Source organism: Indicator indicator, chromosome 28 (assembly GCF_027791375.1).
Source record: "Indicator indicator isolate 239-I01 chromosome 28, UM_Iind_1.1, whole genome shotgun sequence".
Lineage (NCBI taxonomy): Eukaryota > Metazoa > Chordata > Aves > Piciformes > Indicatoridae > Indicator > Indicator indicator.
The window spans coordinates 7529608-7544271 of NC_072037.1; the positions used below are offsets into that span (position 1 = coordinate 7529608).

At 38.7% G+C, this 14664-nt stretch overlaps 1 protein-coding gene across 3 annotated transcripts in view; it reads left to right on the top strand.

The window, feature by feature from the left end:
- Positions 1-14664, top strand: part of MAPKAP1 (MAPK associated protein 1) — a 94579-nt gene that overhangs the window by 19637 nt on the left and 60278 nt on the right. The window lies entirely within an intron of this gene.

Genomic DNA, 14664 nt, shown 5'->3' on the forward strand with positions numbered 1-14664 from the left:
AGGATTGATCCATCTCCATCCTAAATAGATCAAAGAAGTACATTAGGAGTCAGGACATCTTCCTGTGTGTAAGATGGAGTTCATGTAGCTGACTTAATGCCAAAGTACATCACCTGTGAGAACTTGTACATATTAGCAGCTGTACAAAATAAGAGCTTTTGAATGTGTTGATGAAGATCACAGAAGATATGGGAGCAATGTGAATTTGGGAGATTGTTCAAATGCTTCACCCAATCCCAGCCTGTTCCTGTCAATTTTATGTGGAGATTCTGACACTGTTGTAAACAGCAGAAGCATAATATTAGAGCTAGAACTAACTTACATAATTATTTTTAATATATCTTTAGAATGATTGCATTCAGGTGGTCTGGTGGCCACCCAACTATTTTTAGACACCTGTCATCCATTGCTTGCAGACCTCAGCAGTTCAGGAACAGCCTGGGATGCAGTTCTCAATTCTGGCTAGATAAGTTCAGATGGTTGCACAATCCACCATGCTGGATTGTGCCATTTCTAAGGGTAAAACACATTCCTGTACCAGAAATCCCAGTGTCCTATGGGCTGGTTTCACTTCAGTTTGTAAGTCTGCTTTCCTCACTTCTCAACAAAGCAATGCTCCTGGGATGAATGCGTCTTTGAGTCCTGCAGTGGCCCGCCCATGTCTCACTGAGTTTTGTTGGGTTTGCTGAGGAATTGAGTCCTCAGTGATTTGGCTGCATTATTTCTCTTATTGCAGCAATGCTGGTCTGTTTTCACATTCCATGTGAATTAAGTTGGATAGAGATATAATTGGGTGTCCCTTTCTAGGGGCTTTGGTTACTTTTATAAATTTTATATAGCACCTTTTCTTTCCCTAAAACATTGCTATTATTGCCTAGGTGTTCTTATTTCAGGGTTGGAGGTAAAGGAGAACTTGAAATTACTTTTAAATGAAAGTACTTGCTATTGTATTTATCTGTCTAGAGGCAATAAATCTGTTTCAGCAGATTAAATACTGACTTCTTTATAAAACCCTGTTTTCTCAAACCTCTTATCAGCAGCACTTGGCAGTAATCACACCTAAGGAAACTTATAATTTTCCTCAAGGAGGTGACACTGACAGAATTAAAAATGAAGGAGCCCCCTGAAAAGCCAGTTCATTACAAATTAACAGTGGTCCTAGCCAAGCAATGGGCTAAGGCGTGTCAAATAGTGATATGGATAAAGAAACCCAGCATTTTAAACTGTCAGAGCTCAGAGCATAGCTAGCCTTAGAACAAATTAATCACATATTGTCAACGCAAAGTTGCATCAAATTAACACATCGGATTCCAGCATATTAATGTGAGAATGCTTTCACCTGATTATTACTGCAAACCATTGCCACTCTCTGACTGCAAAGATATAATTAAATTGCTAAATAGAAAGTGCATATAATATCTCTGCATGCATTTAGGATGCATGAACTGAAAAGATCACATCCTAGTAAGTGACAGTTTCTATTTGTAGGAAAACTTTACTTTTTTTTCCCTCTATCTTATTTACTTGGGAGTACTAGAGTATGAAATTGGAAAAGTTGGTAATGTTGTTTGCACTCCATGCAACTTAGGTGAAATACAGACTTAATTTAACTGATTTGCTGTGCTGCATGCGACTACACAGTTAGCTTCTCCTCCGTACCTCGTGGGGGCAAGGAGAAGGAAAGAAGAGATACCATGGAGTTGTCAGAGAAGAATATAGAAAGTAGATGTTAGTACCTTACTAAAGACACTGTTATTTATCTGAGAGAGGTTGCTAGTCCATTTGTTTAAAGCTAATTTGCACTCAAAAAAAATCTATTGAGATCAGACAGCTCTTCAGTTGGATACAAGTTGATTACACATGCTAGGTCTGTTGATGTGTCTGTGCTTAGGAATTTGTTACTTGCAAAAATCTGTCTTGATGTGGTATGTTCATCATGAAGTGCTTGCTTCAGTTCAGCTACTGATGGACAGAAGGCAATGCTGTAGTAAAACCAAATGTGCTATTTAATTATTCTAGTATACGTCAATAATAATAATAAAAAAAAAAGCACTCAGCTCAGAGTTTCCAGCTGTACCTTTCACCTATCACCAGGTGAAGAGCAGTGCATGTGCCTATTCTCTGGTCACCACACTCCTCTCTTTCCCAGAGTTTTCCAGTTCTTCACCCAGTCTTCCAATGTTAAAATCTTATCCCTTCAGTTCTTCTATGAACCATTATCAAAAATACTGCATTTAAGCTTGTTTCTAAGTGCCTTTTATAAAATGCTTTTCTCTTCAAAGGTCCTTTTACTTCAGCCATTTGAAAATGCTCCCCTCTAAAGACGGTGTGAGCACCAGAGAAATTCTAAAGTTTGAGATGTATGAATAGAAGGTGAGTGTGCTGTGATTAGTAAGGATGGCTGTCAAACACTAAATTCTTCCCTTAGCAAGGCAAAAAAGTCCCATGCTTGATGTATTGAAAGCAGTGTTGTAAGACTGAGGAAGAAGTTCTTCAGTAAAAGGATGGTGAGACTCTGGAACAGGCTGCCCAGGGAGGTTGTGGATGCTTCTTCCCTGGGGGTGTTCAAGGCCAGTTTGGATGAAGCCTTGAGCAGCCCAGTTTGGTGGAGAGGTGTCCCTGCCCAAGGCAGGGAGGTTGGAATAGATGATCTCTAAGGTCTCTTCCAACCTAAGCAATTCTATGATGCAAACTCACTTTCTTAGCATGAAATCTTACTTAAAAAAAATAATGGAAAGGGAAGGAAAACAGCTGGTACAATGAAACATATGGGGAAATTTTAATGAATGACCATTTTGGTGATACATTTAAATAAAAAGCATGTTTAGGGCCATGGTCATTTTAAAGCAAGCTTAATTAGAGTTAAAGAATTTTAAAGTAGTCTTTACAACACACTTGTTAATCTTTTGGCTGAATCATATTGCATTTTATTCTTTCTAATTGATTTTTTAGCAATTTATTAATATCATTATCTTTCCCTTAATTACAAATCACGCCAAATGAAAAATATATTCACAAGTTAAGGTTCTTAACAGCCAAAGAAATATGGATCTGTTTTATTAGCAAATGTTTTTAATGTCTGCTCTTTGCAGGAGGATTGGATGGATACATTTAACAGGCATGTTTATTGTGGAAAAAAAATTCCTGAGGGAGATAAGTTTGGGGGGTTTATTCTTTAATTTCTCCTAGTATAGTATTTTAGAGTCTGCTTTGCTCTGACCTTTGTACTTGAAAAAGAATTTTGAAGTGTTGACACTAATTGCACGGTAAGGACTCTTCTGTGGGTCTGTTCAAGTGCCATAGTATCACTAACCAAAAAAATTGTAGTTAAATGTAAATGAGTGGTAAATGGTTTATTCTTGTTTCCAGTACAAATTTTAATTCTATTAAGTTTTTATTTATTTATGTAAGATTTTAGTAACTATTCCCCACTCAGAATTTGTAAAGGCTGGATGTCTGGATTTTTCCATGTAAGATTCCTTTATTTTCCTGTCTGACAAATAGGGAAAAAAAATTAATCTCAGTGGTTTCATTTAAGATGAGTAAAATTGATTTATTAACAAAAAAAAAGTTTCTCAGGTCTCTGAATTTATTATATCTTAGCCTGATACGGGTCTAAGACCTGGGGGGAAAAAGTGTTGAAAGCACTTCATGTCAAAAAATGCTGTGAAGCCCTCTGATTGTGTCTGGCACTTTGAAGTGGTGTGGGGTTTTGGGGTCTTTTTTCATGGTGTCATCTTCAGGAGAGTAGGTTTTAATCCTGCATCAGTTCACAGGATCACACGTTGTCAGGGGTTGGAAGGGACCCAAAGAGATCAATTTGCTTGAATTAACCCAACAGAGTTTTTAAGGGCAAAAGCTTCCTAAGGTTAAACTTTTTTATAGTCTTTTTAAAGCTACCACCTGAATGACATGTGGCTGTTGAAGGTGTGAGGAGGACATCACAGGATGTTAGGGGTTGGAAGGGATCTCTGGAGATCATCGAGTCCAACCCCCCTGCCAGAGCAGGACCATAGATAGAATCCAGCATAGGTCTCACACGAATGCATCCAGATGGGTCTTGAAAGTCTCCAGAGAAGAAGACTCCACAAGCCTCTTTGGGGAGCCTGTTCCGGTGCTCTCTGACCCTCACAGTGAAGAAGTTCCTCCTCATGTTGAGGTGGAACCTCCTGTGCTGTAGTTTATATCCATTACCCCTTGTCCGTTCACAGGGTACAGCTGAGAAGAGACTGTGCTTTAAACTGCTACGTTGTGATGGATGAAAAAAACACAGTCCCAGCACCAGTCAGTGCTGGGGTAGAGATGTAAGAGGTCTTAATATTGCTAGCCCTGGACTTCTTCAAACCCACAGTATTGTGGTCATCTGGAAATGCTGAATCAGGATCTCTATACACAGAATGCATTGACTGCTGTTCTTTAAATAATTGGTTTAAATGGGTTTGGGCTTACAATGACCTCAAGCCACAGCCCAGCCTTTCTGTCGCATCCACTGTGTTCATGCCTTGGGTCATACATCACTGACTGTTTTTCAAGAGGCACTTTCAAAGAGAAAAGGTTGTGTTTGTGCTGAATGAAAGCAGTAGATGTGAAGATCTGCTCCGCATCCAGATAAATGTAAATAAAATTTCTAGATATAAGGGATAGTTATCAAAGATCTTTAACTACACTGTTTATAAAAGAAGATGTTTATAAAAGTAATTTTATGGGCACAATAATAAGGAAAACAGTACTTAATTAGAAAAATAATGCAGGATTTCAGAGCATATTTGTATATAATGTAAATATTACTTTCCAAAAGAAACAGTATAAAATTTTCCCAGCCAGGCAATTCTTTTTGCAGTCTTACTGATAGTAAAAACAGAGAAACAAGTCAGGCACAAAAAATCTGTTAGGTTGCTACTGGTACAGCTAATGAGAACTTCAAATTTTTTGACAGGATAAATGCAAGGTCTGAACTCAGGTTGAAGGTTTGACAATTTTAATTTTTTTTTTAAATTATTTATTTCTTCTTTTTTTTTTAATTGCTGAGAAAGGGTAGAATTCTGTCTCAGCTCTTGTAATTCTTTATTCCATACACTAAGATAATTTTTTCATGATTCCCCTCTGGCTGCTGTGGAGGCCACGTGTCCCCACTGTGCTGCTCAGAGCCCCTTCACTGGAGGACTGGCTGGACCTCGCAGACCTGACCTGCTGCTGCTCTGGTGAGGGGTGACTGCAAGAGGAGGTCAGGAGTGGGTTCGTGGCTTTAAAGTCAGTTTGGCAGTCAGCCCTGGTGTTGCAGCATTGCCTGGTTCTTAAGCTCTGAAGAGACATCCCTCATTGGTTTTGGTTCTTCTATTTTTGCAAGAGGAGCAAATAGTTTTATTTAACAGAACACAAAGGCATTTGTGAAGCTGTTTTTGCAGAACAAAAGCTTTGACCATATTGCTGGAAGTGTCGTTGTCTGAGTTCAGTTTGGTTAAGTGAATGCACTTCACTGACAAGTAACATAAGCAAGTCAAATCCTACAGAATTTTCCTTTGTGCAATCCAGCCCCAGGATTATTTATCACAGATTATTTTCCCAAGGCTTTTTGCTTACAGTAACAAGATCAGAGGGAGTAGTGTGCAGGTTGGCATCGTGAGCAACTCCAAGGTTCTGGTAGCAGTTCACAGTCAGGGTGCTCCAAGCAGAGCTGGGCACCTCATGGTGTGGGCACAGCAGATCAAATGGTGTCCTGGTGACCTGAGTGATGTCCCTGTCCAAGTGGGGTGTGACCCATTCTTTGAGCACTGCTGCATAATCCAAGTATCTTCCCTGGACATAAGGGTACTTTGGTTTAAGGGGCAAGTTTAGTGACAGAACTCACCTGGTAGAGGAAATAAAGCCCTGCTCTTCACAAGCAGCCTGACTGCTACATCATTTTCCATCTCTCTGATGGTTTTTAAATTGAGGAGGGGGAAAGCTGTTGTGATAGTGTCACTAAACACTGCAGAACATATTTCCATATAAAATCCTTCCTAGATAGGAACATCCAGTTAATAATAATTTGGAGAAAAACCTGTGGTAAAACTTGAACATATTAACTATTAAGAGTTTAATTTGAGCTCTAGGGGAAATGATCTATCTAGGTAGGTACAGTAAAAATGATGAGATTTCAGGCAGGTTTTACAGATGATTTTCTCTTTCTTCTTAAGAATAATTGAGTCATTTTAATGATAAGCCTTGCTTGGCTTCTTTGAACGGACTGCACATAATTAGTTGTAGCTTCAACTTTGAAATGTTTTGACAGAAAATGTATCATTTAGCTCCTAATCTTTTTTTTTTCCTAGCATTTGCCTTTAATATTTGTTCATTTCTCTGGAACGCACAACTTTGCTACTGCAGGTCAAATTCCAGATACAGCCCTGTTTTCTTTGTTACCTCGATTGTTTCCTTCAGGAGGAGAGAGAATAATTACACAGAACATCTTTTCCAAGCAGCTGGAGTCAAATTCCAGCTGAGTGCAGCACCTGTGAAGACGGTGACTCTGCCGCGGGCTGCGCGGTGCCGTGCCAGCCTGGGCTGTGCGGTGCCGAGGCGCCGGATCCGGCGTGCACAGGCACTACTGCCCTTCTGTGAGCTTCAGATGGCAATAATGCCAGCGAATGCAAAGTGTCTGCTTTAGACTAATTAGAGGGATGATTTGTGAAACGCTGGCTATTTATTTAATTAATCACCAGCACAAAGCTATAAAACCCATATTTTAAAAATCCCTGTTAGTTTGCCATGTGGTTAATAGATTGTGGCACATTAAAAAGTGACACGGTGATGTATTAAAAATGTTCCACCTAAGGTTGGCTAATGTCCTCGAGGAACTTAAGCTGTCTGCTTTATGCAACAGAAGCATAGGATTAGAGGCTGATCTGTTCAAGGATTGAATATTTCTGAAAACATTTCTCTTTTGTGTAGCATCTGTTCATTAAAATATATTGTGGCATGTTTCTTAACACACAAATAATGTTTATGGCATAGTTTTAATTATAAGTTTTTGTTGCATTTTGTTGCCACAAAGAATAACTTTATTCCTCAGTATCAAATCTGATGTTTATTACTAAGTAAAATATAAATAATTCTTCCAAAGTAGGCCATTCCTTCTCTTCACTACATGGAAACTAAGGATACTTCTGTGTAATTGAATGCATTTTAGTTACAGCTGTAGCAATTGTGGTTTGATAAATCTGAATACGGGCTCTCATTCTTCAGCAGAACTATTGGAACTGGAGAGATAGGAGTTTAGTATCCATAGTTAGCTCGGTGTTGGTGTGAAATCCACCCTGTGGAGAAGGGCACCTCCAGCCCTGTGCTTGGCTTTACCAGTGCCACCAGAGCTGTGCTGACCTACCATGGGAGGGGCTCTCATTAGCAAAATGTCATTTGAGTTCACAGGATTGAAGAGGGACTAGGTTTGTTTGTCCTAAAACAGGGCTGCATGAAAGGGAAAGGTGTCTGGGCTGTGGTGGGCAGGAGCTCAGGCTTTCTCCATTCCAAATAAATATGTCAGAAAGAGGTAATACCAAGAAATCATATTCATAGTGCTTCAAGTAAAACCCTTTTTAAAGTGAGTTGTGTAAATGAATGCATGTTAGTATGATTGAAATATACTGTTACAAGAATTATATGTCTTACTCTTTGCTCAGAACCTTACATAGTTTTATTAAGTGTGGGAGTGGATGCCAAGAAAGAAGAGGCAGTAATTTGGGATACTTGACTATGTGGTTATATATTGTAAATCGTAGTTTTGAGGTGCATATAAAAATTTGTTCAGGTGGAAGCATGGAAGGAAACTGTCCAGCTCTGGAGGTTATGTTTCTCAGCTGTGTGTTGTATAATTAACTGGTACATTAGGAGGGGGGCTGGAATAAAACATGAGTATGTTAATGCAGCCTGGAGCTGATGTTGTAGTGATCATTGCAATGCAGATAACGCATTTCTCATAACTGCTGCTGCTGACTGGAGCCTTTGAAACATCTGGACCTTTAATTGAAAAATAGTGTGGTGCTGTACAGAGCAGACACGCTAAGTGAAGTCAACAATTTAGAATAAAAAATAATAGTGTGTTATTTACCTTGTAGTTAAATATTCATACTTTGTTATGCTTTGTATAACAGGAAATTACTGGGTTAAATTTTTATGAATAGTGACAGTGTGAATGAGATAAATTAAGTATTTAACAACGTTAATGGAATTTTACATTGTGATCTGCTAACACTGCAGCACAAGCTAGGATGATACAAAGGAGAAGGAGCAACTTTGAAGCTGTCACTGGAAGCTGTGAGGCCTGGTAGGGGTGTCAAAGGTAGCCTGGTCACCTGCTGCTGGTGTCCAGTCCACTGTCCCAGTGGCCTCACTGGTGGTATTTTCCATGAATGACTTAAGAATAACAAAAATAATCATATAATCACCTGATGAGAAACAAAGAACACTATTCATTTCACCGTAGGCTATAGTGTAGTGCATTAGAGAGTAAAAAGAGTAGCGGTACTCTGGATTTTCATAGGAACACTAAGACTTGATGTAACACCTCTGAATATTGATACAACATGCAAACGAACAGGCATTTGCTCCAGATCTGCTACAATATTGTGCAAATAAACCAGACTCTGTTATAAATACTTACCATTCATATTATGTTAGATGCTGTTCTGCTCACCACACCAAAGTCTAGCTGCAGCTACACGTTTCACTGCTGGGTACTGCAGGTCTGAGATGCTGAGGCTATAAATGTGTTCCTCGTCCTGCTTTGCTGCCAGCGTGTTCGCTCCGATCCATACGCCAGCACTGGCACTGGGTTGCACTACAGTGTGAGGGTTTCTGCCATATACTCTGGAAAACTTAGATATTTTGTCATTTAAACTTAAACACAATTGATTTCTTTTATGACCCTTGTTTTTCTACTCAGCCCCTCAAAAACTGCCTCACTTATGAGTGAAAAGCTGTTTCACTTACAAGTGAAGTGACTGTTTCAGTCCCACTTATTTTGAATGAAGAAATAATTGCTCTCCGTTTTTCTCAATTTTTTTTTTAAGTCAAGAGCTTAGAAAATGATGCTTTTCAGTGGTTGTCTTAGAAGAATATAGTCTTCTGTATTACCATAAACATCTGTGCTCTAATCTGTTAGAACTTTTGTTTGTGTTGTAAATGCTGAGTAAATATATTTCTATTTTTTCCCCTTCATTTATTTTCTGTATATTGTTTAAATGCATGTGAGTAAGTTATGTTTAGGAGGTGACTGCTGGACCACAGAGTGTATTACATACCCTGTCACCCAAAGCAAAAAACATTTCACTGAGTTTAAAAGTGAGAAGACATTTTACATTTGGCAAAGGGTAGGCATTTGTTTCCATTTTGTGTAACGTTTAGCATTGTTTGCTAGGAGGTGAGTCAATGACTTGAATTAATTATAATTACTGAAGAGACATATACTGATTGAGCAAATAAAGTAGTAAGCTCATTCGTGCCAAGGCCATCTAATTAAATGCTAACTTTGGGTAAGCTAGATGTGCATGAAAGATTAATTTTAAGAGGTTTTTATGACTCCCACTAAATAATGATTCAGTGAAATCTTTGCATTATATCATTAGAGCATCTAATCTTAAAGTGATATAACATTTAGTCACAGAACTCTATTGTACAGGAAGCTGCAGTAAATTATTATTGTTGAAAATTAATCACTTTTTCTCTAAGAAATGTTTATGGACTTTGTTTTAATTTTCTGCTGTGGTGTGCAGTGAAGGAAATCATGAGTGAGAAGCATACAGCTTAGAACTTCTTCTCAGTGACTATTTAATTAACTCCCCATGATGCAGGTACTTCAGAACTGTGTTTAGGTATAAGTTGTCCTTGGGGTGGACATCCTGTACCAAACTTTCTGTATCATGTAGAAGGCTATTAGTGGACACACAATAATCTATTCAAGATAAACATCATCTGGTATTGGAGGGAGGTATATATTTTCTCATGGGCTTTGATTAAAAGTTGATTTTGTATCTTAGAAAGATTTTTTATGTTGAAAGAATTGATAAAGTTGAAATATGTTTGCTTGCTTCTTTAATAATTCTTCTTTAATTTCTTTAATCACATTAATATTTAAGGTGTATTAATTTAATTAATGAACATTGAGTAATGTTACAGATATTTCTAAAATTGCATGTAGCCAGTGAAGTCATTCTCCGTGCAGTTTGCCTGTTGTAGTTGTAGCAACCAGTATTTATGTAATTAAACACCACAGCTTGCAAATACAGTCCTAGAAGATCTATGAAAATTCATCATTTGAGTTGTCTGTCATGTCCTTCACGCATATTCTGGTGTCTAGAACTACCAGCAACAGATGCATGTGCTGGTGGTACTACTTATGTTCTTGTAATTAGTCCAACTACTGTTACTATATATCACCAAATACTACTGTACTTTTTTTTGTGGCTGTCTTATTTTAGACAGCATGAGAATCGTGGATTCCCAGGAGCCAGTAGCCTTGAAGTTATTCTTTCAGAAGACATTTGTTTGTTAATGGGAATTACTTTCCTAAGCTTATCTGCTATTTATTATCAGAGCATAAATAGAAATTGATCTGCTTAATTCAAATGAAAAGAAATAGCAGAAAGTTTGTGAATCCAGCAGGCTATACTTTTCAGCAGTGTCAAGTAACAGACAATTTTGTGTAGCTCTTGAATAGCAGCAGAAAACAGTAGTTGTAGTGTGCCGAAGAACTACGATGTGCCAACCACCAAGAATTCTGACAGTGATAGGAAAAAACCCCAGAAATACAAAGAAGTTAAGCGATGTGTTTATGTGCACACCACATTAACAGTAATGTGGGAAATAACATCCCAGGTTTTTTTGCCTCTTGAAGCCTGTGCGTGCTGCACAAAGCCATGTCTCCTCCAATGAATTGCAGATGGTGAAACATCATCTTTGCTTTGAGTGAGATGGAAATGCTATAAAACAGCAAACAGAAATTTTCAGAAGATCAGGCTGCAGGATAGCATTAGGTACCCTTAAGAGAATCTATTAATAAAAATGCTAAAAAAAAATCTGTGATTTATTGTATGTTTTCTGTGTATCCAGTCGCTCACTTCCGTAAAGGATGGGTGGAATGTAAGGTTTCTTAACAATAAAAAGCTTAATGGAATCAGATTTGTGATTTCCTAGAAAATTAACGAGATATTTTGTCAATTTTATTCCAGACTTCATTTGTCAGAATATACAGTGTCCAGTGACAAGCTAAAAGAATTTTTTGACAAATTAACTATGCCACAGGTGACAGATCAGGAAAATGTTAATTTAACAGCCCCTTTATGCTTCCCAGATTTATTGGAGGCTATTAGGGAAACTCCAAATGGTAAGGCCCCTGGCCCTGAATAGATTTTTACATTGAATTTTATACAGGATCTATTAATAAAGTTTGATGCTGCCTTTTTGAATATAGGTAATTGTACTTTATCTTCTGAGTCTCCTGAGCATTTACAGTTGGAATACCATTTTCAGTTGGGAGGGAAAAAGTAATTATGGTTCCAATAGTGTCTGTAATCTGGTTCTGAAGGATTCATCCTAAAGAAAGGACTACAACCACCCTATAAAACCCACCAGTTATTACTAGTTAAATCCAGTATGGCTTGGTCCTTAACTCTTAGCCACTGAGATTAATAATTGGGTCCCATTCCCTCAGTCCCACTACCTACAAATCCTTACCAAATGAGCTTTGCACAGGTAAGTAATTGAGCTCTGTGGGACTTCCCACACAATTAATATTTTGCAGGACCAAGCTAAGGGTATGGATTTGTTCTGTCCAATGGACAGGTACCTGATGGTTTGGATGTCTAATGCTAGTTCAGAAGAAATATCAGCAATTTATAGTAAACAGTGAAGATGTCCTCCAGATCCTTTTGCCTTGGTGATTGATCCATCTAAGCCTTGGCCCATGTGTTTACAGGCTCTACTAATGGTTCCACTTAACATGGCAATGCATGTTCTCAGTACTTATAGAAAGCCTGATTGGCTTCCAAATCTCAGGTTTTGGTCTCTATAATATCTTATGGCAATTACTTTTACAGCACTTTTGATTAATAAAAATATTTTGCTCATTTTTAAAAGGATTTTGAGTGTAATTGTGATACTTTTTTGATGCTGCTGGTATTGCTATCCTTGCTGCAAGAGCAGTTGTGATCTGAACTTGGGTCAGAATTACCCCTGCTTTAAGTCACCTGTCATGTTGATGTTCATGCTGAGTGTTTGTGAGTTAGGGAACAAGGATATCAGTAACAGGGAGTTTGTACAAGCAAGATGGCAAAAATAGGCTGGAGGAGATGGAGCAGATTTAGAGACGGGGAAGGACAAAAGAAAATTTATTTTAAAAATCGGCAAACACAAAGCAACAGCACCCAGTAGGGCAAAGAAGACACAGGAGCACTGTGAAAGAGGGACCAAGGGAAGTTACCACCTTATTTGTGATAGCTGTAAAATCAGAGTCCCTGGAATGTGTTTATTTTGTAACTACATGTGTCTATTGCATTATGAGCTCATAAAACAGTCTGTACATGTAGTAGTGGCTAATGGAATAATCTGGTCTTTTTGGTTATTAGTTACAGTTCTTGGCTCGCTCATGCATTCTCTGGTTCTATGCTGTGTACATCAGTTGTAACCTTGGCATCGACTCTCACATCTGGCTGTCCATTTTTCTTGGATTTTCCATTATCAGGGCTAAGCATTACTTAGGAGTCTGCCATTCTTGGATTTAAATATGTATCCTAGTTAACACAGCCCCCTCTCATAAATCCTCTTCTCTGCAGACAGGAGGGAAAGTAACACCAAAAAAAAAAACAAAACTCTGGGTTGAGATGCAGAGAGTTTAATGAGAAGATAAGATGCACAGCTCCCCTAGCCTATTTGCAGAAAAGTGTAGCAAAATGCAGAAGCAGCAGCACAAGCCAGTGACCTACCCCTCCCTCCCGGCCAGCTCAGCAGCCTGCCAGTAACCAGCACAACAGCAGCACTGCTCTAAGCCATTCCCCTCCAGTGACCAGCACAATAGGAGCACAACTCTAAGCAATTCCCCTCAGGTGATGCTCAGCACCTCGGCACGGGCCTGAGAAATACCCTTTACAAATGTAAATGTAGTTAAGAGCCCTGGTCTGCACTTCTGACTGCTGTCTCCAGAATGACCAGTGTCAGCGATGCTCACAGCCTCAAGCATGTTCATACATCTCTTGCTTTGTGTTTGTACCTGGGCAAAGATAGGGATGGACTGTGAGACTGGTGATTCCTTACTGGAAACAGGCTTAATTCTCCTTAAAACTAACTCCTGTAAGTTTGAAAGCAAGATGAAAAAGAAAACAAAAACCCCTTCTCTTCTAGCAGTTGTAGTTCATCAGTTGTGCTAATGATTTCCTTGGTGAAGTGAGGTCATGGGTGTGGGTGGTGTGTCAGAGGGTCCCAGGCACACAAGTGCACCCAAAGGCTGTGTTAAGGCTTATCCAAACAAGGTGAAAGAATGTCTCTTACTTTCTTACAAACCTGACATTGCCTTTTAAATTAGTAAAACCTTTTTTTTCTTCCCTTGAGAACATGGGAAGAGGAGGCATCTGCACTTTAAAAATGTTTCCTTCAAAAACAAATTTCATTGTATTCAGATGGATTTAAATAATACTTTTAGCTATGCTAGTATGAATAACCTTAATCTTTAAATTCCTATTATTTCTCTAATTTATAATCACACTGAAGGATCAAATGGTTTTTAACAATATATTGAAATTAGCACATGGCATATAACTCCCTGTTTTATACTCTCATTACCGATTTATAGTGGTGAATCCTTTTATTCTGTTACTTAGAATTCCAAGTGATTAATTCAAACACGACTTTCTTAAGGCCCACATATGTATAGAGATAGATGGAGATCTACAGTTGCATCAGGGGGCCTTTTGAAGAGGGGATCAGGATCTACAGTCTTTGGTCTGTTACAAAGGTTTCTGGTTTTAAAATGCAGTCCTATCCACAACAGATCAAGCCTTTTTTTCCCTTATAATGCAAACTTTGTAGATCTCCATGTCGCTGTGTATTTTGTGGTTCATTTAATTGTTCATCTCCACAGTGCCAAGCAGGTTTTATTTTTTTAACACAGTAAGTTCCAATAAAAAGCAGTAGTAGTTAATCCTTCTTGGTTGTCTTCAAGTAGTTCAATGGCCCAGTGGTATGTGTGATGTTGCTGGTCTTCTCTTGGCAAACCAACGTCAAGCCTAAGGTTTATTTTTAAAGGTCATCTTAACCTCTCTATATGATTGATGTTCCTTTTTGCCACAGTTCTCTGCTTAGGATGTGTTACCCAGCTGAGCAGCCTGTGCTGTCTGGCTGGTTGGGTCTTAAGCTCTGAGCTTGCAGTTACTGTCTCTGAAATGCTGGCGTCTGTAAGAGTCGAGTTCAGGTCTCGCTGGTTTATGTGTGGAGCACTGCCAGCTGTGCTGGGCTTTTCTTTTTCCTCCTTTCTGTGGGAATATGCTGGATAGGCTCCAGTCTCCCCATTTATGTAGAAACAAGGGTAGTGCCAGTATTAAGTGCTGATGGAAAAATGGTTTTGAAGCTTTAGATAGCCTTGTCAGTTTTCTCTTCCTCCTCCATCCCACCTTTTGTTTTTGGTTGGAGTGGTTTTTT